Raw genomic sequence first — 7,788 nt, forward strand, 5'->3', positions numbered from 1 at the left:
CATAGCCCTCTATTCTTCTAAGCTGCATGTAGTTACGCAGGAGCCTTCTGCGTAAAAAGACATACCATAGAACTATAGAACATTACAGCACAGAAACGGGCCTTTTGGACCATCTTGTCATCTCCCCTGCACCTCCTTCCAAGCACATTAAAACTATTCAATCTCGTGTTAGCCATTTCATCCCTGGGGAAAAAGCCTTTGACTACCCAGACGATCAACGACTTCCATCATTCTATACACCTCTATCAGGACACCTCTCATCCTCCGTCGCTCCAAGGGGAAAAAGCTGAGTTTACCCAACCTATTCTCATAAGACATTCTTCCCAATCCAGGCAACATTCATGTAAACCATCTCTGCAGCCTTTCTATGGTTTCTACGCTCTTGCTGTAGTGAGGCGACCGGAATTGAGAACAGTACTCTAGTGGGGTCTGGCCAGGGTCATCTCGGCTCTTAAACTCGGGGATACTGTTACTGGTGACTCTGCTAGACGTTAGAACGCCTTATGAAGCACAGTGTACGAGGAATAGCAGGACAATGGTTAAGGACATGGTCGTTCTGGAGCAGGGATAGGCAGTGGGTGGAGTTAGGTGGTCCTATTTTGGTAATGCTGCAACTTTCTTCGATATTTGACTTGTTAGATGCCACCAAAATATTACTAATTTACAACAAGGAACCTATAATATAATCAGATATCTAATAAAATCAAAGATGGCATGCTTCCGGAAATGCTGAACTGTGTCAGCTAACTTTTATTTCAAAGATGACTACAAATTCCTGGAGAAATATTAGACCTGAGAACAGAACGATGGTGGTGATTAGAGATTTGACTCGGATTCACTTCGGAGAGTACTTATTGACGTCATTTTCCGGTGGAATTTTAATGTACCGCAAGAAGAGCCAAGTTTAAACAAAGCCAAACATGCAAGCATACAATGGGCGTTTATTTAAGAACTGCTTCGACAATGAGGGGGAGGTGGGCTAGAGGGATTCTGTATGCCTGGACCACGGAATCGATATAGGTTACTCAAAGTACCAGTCTCATGCTATTGTTAATGATCTCAGTGATAGGGAGGAAACATCCGCCATTTAAATGCTCAGTTCAGAAATATTTCAGGTCTCAGCCTCACACGCATGCTCAGGATCAATAATCACCTGGACAATCCTAACTCTAAATAATCCCAAAATGAGCATAATTAATGTCTTCTCGTTATGTACATTGATTACTGCTCTAATAAGAATCATTGCCAACAATGTTGTCACACCCCAGCAATGTTACCCCAACTGCGACAACCATCAGAACATCTGACACCTTGTACCTTCGTCCACTAATCAAACATAGCATTCACTCATCGAACGCGCTATTTTTACTTGCAGTAAAAAGGTGGAACAGAAGTTGAAAAGATGGGTTCTCTTTATCTATTATCAATGCATATAATCTAAAGAGTTAACAGTTGTACGGAAACTCTCTGACTAGAACAGCACTCCCTATTTTGATTAAATATTCTTTCGACCACTTTGTAAAGTGCGCATTTTCAAGCTCTGAGAACGATCTTTTGAAAACTGTCTGCATGCCGGTCAGTTTGTGTTGCTGTACCAAATACCGACAAGGCAGCACCCACATTGCACTGTTATTGACCCCTGTGACTTGGGCCAGGTTCACACTTCAAACCATTGGAGACACCATTGTTTGAGGAGTGTACGGAAAAAATGAGTTGTATAAAAAGAAAGATAAATTGTAATGATAGATTGTAAGATTGGCTTAAATTTATTTATTATTTTAACTATTGGTGTATTTATCTGTTTCACGAACTAATTTTAATTAACAGGGTTAGTTAGTTTGTTTAATATCATGTTCCAATTTTAATATATTTTACAAATATTTCAGATCAGAGTACTGTATATAACTTTCATGATAGTGCTGTTTAAAGCTAAACGTGTTTCGGCTTTCTGAAAGCGGAAGTGCCGAACAACAGACCACAAGGAAGATAAATGTTATTTCAGCCTTTGTCATGATAGAGATCTAAGTACACGAATAGTGACGTCATTCTTTAGTTTCGAAGTCACCGCTTAAAAAGATGGAGGGGTTTCAACAAACGTTCACAAGACTAGTTCCAGGGACAGTAGACTCATCGTATGAGAATAATTTGCGTAGTCTGGGCCTTTTTTCTCCAGAGTTTACGAGTATAAAGGGAGATCTCAATGATGTTTAAAATTCCAACAGATCTTAACACGCTGCATGAACACAAGCGACTTTTCAAGATGTTGCTCCACAACCACAGCTCCAGTCTCAGACTGGGCAGTTGCTAGTAGAAACTGAAGTGAGAAGCACTCCGGGACTTTTGGCGGAATTCTGACAAGGGGCGTTCTCGGTGGTGGAATTTTTCACCCTTTCAATGCATAGTTATTAAATTCATTCATAAAATCGACGGATTTCTGAATATTAAGGCAGAAGGCACGAACATGACGCTGAGGTCGAATCTCAACTACAACTTGATGAATGTCTGAACATACTGGGAGGTCAAAATGTCCTATTCCTCGTCTCAGTTTTCTGGGTAATAACCGATACAACCAGGGTCACGTCATCAGCTGTCAAAAAACCTTTTCAACATTTCAGGACGTAACTTTCTTACTGCTCCGCCTGCATTGGGAAAAGTGCAGAGCAGTTCAGGGATGGTATTTTGCGGTACCATTCCGAGTTTAGGTCGAGAGATACAGGAAATAGCTGCAAACATAGCCTGTAAAGACTGCTGGCTTCTTTCTCTGAGATGCCATGAGTACAAATTCCATCTTTAGCGAATTACTGCCTTTAATTTCTGACTGTGGGTATCAACAAACGGAGCGGAGTAGGCTCGCTCAAACTGTCCTTTCTTTTGTATTCCCAACATCGCTCCTGCAAATCAACGCTCGTAGTTGCGGTGTTTGTACCGCGGCATCTCCACTCAACACATTCCGCTAATGTTGAATCTGGTCAGAGAGTTTCCGTATAACTGTTTACTATTTAGATTATATGCATTGATAAAAGGTAAAAAGAACCCATCTTTTCAATCTGTTCCACCTTTTTACTGCAAGTAAACATAACGCCTTGGATGAGCGAATGCTATGTTTGATTAGTGGACGAAGGTACAAGGTGTCAGATGTTCTGCTGGTTGTCGCAGTCGGGATACCATTGCTGGGGTGTGACAATATTGTTGGCAATGATTCTTATTAGAGCAGTAATCAATGTGCATAACGAGAAGACATTAATTATGCTCATTTTGGGATTATTTAGTGTTACGTATTCAGGCAACAATAAATATATGAGATCGGCAAGGGTTTCTTATAACAAACAACACGTTTATTAAACACAGAAAACAAACCCCCCAAAAGTAAACAAACACTACCGTAACCGGAAACAGCTGCTGAGCGGCAGCCCAAACAGTTCGTAAAGTGATATTCCAAGAACAGTTCTTTAAAGTGGTATTGCCAAAAGTTCGATATGCTCACAGTCCATTTAAAAGGAGAGACTTTATGGGACGATTTAGGTTCTCTTTCACGTCGCTTGCTTCGATCCCCGACATCGAACTTCCCACGAAGAATTCACGAAACAGAACGGCTTAAAGGCACTGACCTTTCCTTCTCCACTACCTTCAATCCTTTCTAGGTAAACCTAGGGATTAACACGAAGATAGTCAACGAAATCCTTCCAAATAAGGATCAAACAAAGGTCGCCCCCATTTCACCGTAGAAAGCGATTCTCCTCGATCTTTAACTTCCAACTTCGAATCTTCACTCTCCACTAATTTCCTCGAACTAACAGAATCCTAAAGAACCTGCTGGCAATGACCTCTTAAACTTTAGGCATTAAATAAAAACTTCATCCTTCAACTAAACTGCGTCATCTCTTCAAACACGCAGTGGCATGAAGTCAACCTGGCAAATCCAGCCACGAACTGCCCCTCCTCACAGGGTGGGGTCTACCTTTTATAACCTGTAAAAAAAAACCGTCACGTGATCTCTACTGGCGGGAAAATGACGTCATTCCACCATCACAAGACCATCACCTCAAGTCCAGTACAGCTTCAACCCCAGTCACATGACAAGGGCTCCACTGTCATGTGTCACGAGTACGTAACATTAGAGTTAGGATTGTCCAGGTGATTATTGATCCTGAGCATGCGTGTGAGGCTGAGACCAGAAATATTTCTGAACTGAGCATTTAAATGGCGGATGTTTCCTCCCTATCACTGAGATCATTAACAATAGCATGAGACTGGTACTTTGAGTAACCTATATCGATTCCGTGGTCCAGGCATACAGAATCCCTCTAGCCCATCTCCCCCTCATTGTCGAAGCAGTTCTTAAATAAACGCCCATTGTATGCTTGCATGTTATGCTTTGTTTAAACTTGGCTCTTCTTGCGGTGCATTAAAATTTCTCCGGAAAATGACGTCAATAAGTACTCTCCGAAGTGAATCCGAGTCAAATCTCTAATCACCACCATCGTTCTGTTCTCAGGTTTAATATTTCTCCAGGAATTTGTAGTCATCTTTGAAATAAAAGTTAGCTGACACAGTTCAGCATTTCTGTAAGCATGCCATCTTTGATTTTATTGGATATCTGATTATATTATAGGTTCCTTGTTGTAAATTAGTAATATTTTGGTGGCATCTAACAAGTCAAATATCGAAGAAAGTTGCTGCATTATCAAAATAGGACCACCTAACTCCACCCACTGCCTATCCCTGTTGCAGCACGACCATGTCCTTAACCATTATCTTGCTATTCCTCGTACACTGCGCTTCACAAGGTCTTCTAACTTCCAGCAGATTCACCGATGGATACCGTATATGTCTGATCTAAGAGGAGAAAGTTGGGAATGCTTCATATAAAAAGAAGATTTTTGTCCTCGTATTATGCAAACCTTCACTCAAAGACAGCTGACTCTAGATCAAGTTTTAACAACTACTTAAAAGGCTTCCCAATGTTTGGTTTATCAAAACAATTGATGATTTTGCACAGTGATTGCCTCACATTCTGTTAAACTACAATAACTTTACTCTAGTTTTCTTAAAAATCTGTTGAATGGATATTGTTTTCACCTTAGGAATTAATGCAGTCTACTAAGCTGCACTGACTCCAAGCAAATATATCGTGACTAAGACACAGAAAATATGGACTAGGTAGAAAAAAATCGTGGTTTCTGAAAATTCCTGTAAAATATGAACAAGTCATTTAAATCAAATCATTTAAATATACCACTTACCTCCTGTATGCGAAGCCAAAATATAATGCGTAAAAGTAATATTGTAAATACTTTATATTGCATTTGGCAAATCAAAATTGAAAGATCAGAAACAAAAGCTCAGCAAGGTCGTCGAAATATGAACATCACTTACTGTTAATCAATAATAAATGTCAAAACATTACTTTTGATTTATTGCTCTGCAACATCTCAACGTATGGGACAATATATTTTATGAAATATCACCACTCCAGATTTCCCCATTTCCGATCGATTTATCCGATCTCGTCGGAAACTACTTCAATATTACATTCACACATTCACAGTGTTGTAAGGGTGTTCACTATTTCAATGAGATGACCACTCTGTTCTGAACAGTGGAGAATTCAGGTATAATATTCACAACTCTTCACATAGAATTAACCCCTCTTGGAGAGTGAATTTCAATTTCAACGATAGTAGCGCGAACCTGAGCGGTACCGGAGTTCGGAGTTGAATCCCTACGTAATTCGTAAGGAGTTTCTATGTTCCTCCCCGTGATCTCGTGAGTTTCCTCCGGGTGTTCCGGTTTCCTGCCACATTCTAAAAATGTGTATTGTATATTGTCCTATGCTTAGGGTAGGGCTCATAGCGGGGGTGTGCGGGGAGGGTGCTGCTCGGCTGTGAGGCTCATTGGGTCGGAAGGTGGTGTTCCACGCTATGTCTCTAAATACGTAAATAAAATCTTCAGGTTCCGTCCTGTTAAAGTTCGACTGCGAATCCACTATGCTATTTTACTATTATAATCATGTCCCACTGCTCTTCCCGCAGATTGTTTCCATTAATTTTCGGTGAATCATTTATAGATCCTAAACAGCAAGATCAAATGTATTCTAAAATTCATCTTGTCAGACCTATATATTTTACATGGCGCAGTAAGATCATCTCTCATTTTGCTGAAATCCGGTAACTTTACACCAATCTTATTAAGTGCCTTATAATGGGTCATCACTACAGAAGTACTCCAGTAAAATTATGTTTTATTCATTCCAAATCATGTGTAAGCTATACTGTGGAAAGAGAAACAGACAGCAATCAGTATTCTACATGTACAATATTCTCGGGAGCAGCTGTACAATTTCAGCAATACCTGGTGTAATGTTCAGTATACATAATAGACCATGAAATAACATGAGCCAAATTAATAATAAATATCAAACACGAGGAAATCTGCAGATGCCAGAAATTGAAGCAACACATGCAAAATGCTGGTGGAATACAGCAGGCCAGGCAGCATCTATGGAGAGAAGCACTGTCGACGTTTCGGGCCGAGACCTTTCGTATTAAATATTAAATATGCCTGCTGTTAAACTAAAGAGGGAAGAGCAAATAAGCGCATCGGAGAAGATGTCAGAATATTGACTTTTAATTTGAAATGTCACACATTAATATTCAACTTTGAATTATCACAATATTTATCCTGTCTTCCATGTAAGGCTAACTTCTCTAGATTAGCAATACAGAAGGAATGGGTGCCTTAACGCAATTGTGAATGCTGAAATAATTCGTAAAATCACTAACATCAAATGATATTCATTCTTCAATAGCTATTCAGTATTTTGAGCGTTTTTGGCTCCAGGATCCACCATATTCTGAATCAGTTTTTCAGAATGAGTTAAGTTTTATGCAGAAACGTTTTATGCCCAGAAATTGGAAACGAGTGATAAACATCAGAAGAGCGAAGGAAGGGTTTGGAATCACCATATTTCCAATGTTGCCAATTTCATTAGTTCCATGATATTCTCTAGGAGACTGTTAAGTTAGTCATCCTCCGTTTTCATCTATCAGATAAGGAGAGATTTCTCATAGGCTTATTTCCACCAGACCTGTATATTCACCCGGCACTTTACTGTCTCTTCCTCGGAATCCACAATGCAAACAATTTGGATGTGCTGCATTTGGACTCTGTATACAGATCATTGACGTAGATTGTGAACAGCAGTCGTGGTTTCTCTGAAACTATCTGAATATCACAATTATCCAAACAAAACGAGCCTTTAACCCTTAGCCCCTGTCAAAATAGTCTCTAATACGGTGTTATTTTAAAAAATCTTGACTATTAACCCGTTGCTTTGGCGCGTGGCCAAGTGTATAAGGCATCGGTCTTGTGATCTGAAGGTCACTAGTTCGAGCCTCAGCTGAGGCAGAGCGTTGTGTCCTTGAGCAAGGCACTTAACAACACATTGCTCTGCGACGACATCGGTGTCGAGCTGTTTGGGTCTTCGTGCCCTTCCCTTGGACAACATCGGTGGCGTGGAGAAGGGTGACTTGCAGCTCGGGCAACTGCCGGTCTCCCATACAGCCCTGCTCAGGCCTGTGCCCTGGAAAAAGAAACCTTCCAAGGCGCAAATCCCTGTTCTCACGGACTAACGGATGCCTTTATAAATTAGTCCGTTGTTATGCTTCCATTCGAAGGCCTTCTGGAAGTCCATATACACAACGACACTGATTATACCTTCTGTATTCTGCTACTAACAGCCATCAATAAGCCAGCTCAAAGTTAATTCCCATTTATAAATACTTGCTG

Source organism: Hypanus sabinus, chromosome 10 (genome assembly GCF_030144855.1).
Source record: "Hypanus sabinus isolate sHypSab1 chromosome 10, sHypSab1.hap1, whole genome shotgun sequence".
NCBI lineage: Eukaryota > Metazoa > Chordata > Chondrichthyes > Myliobatiformes > Dasyatidae > Hypanus > Hypanus sabinus.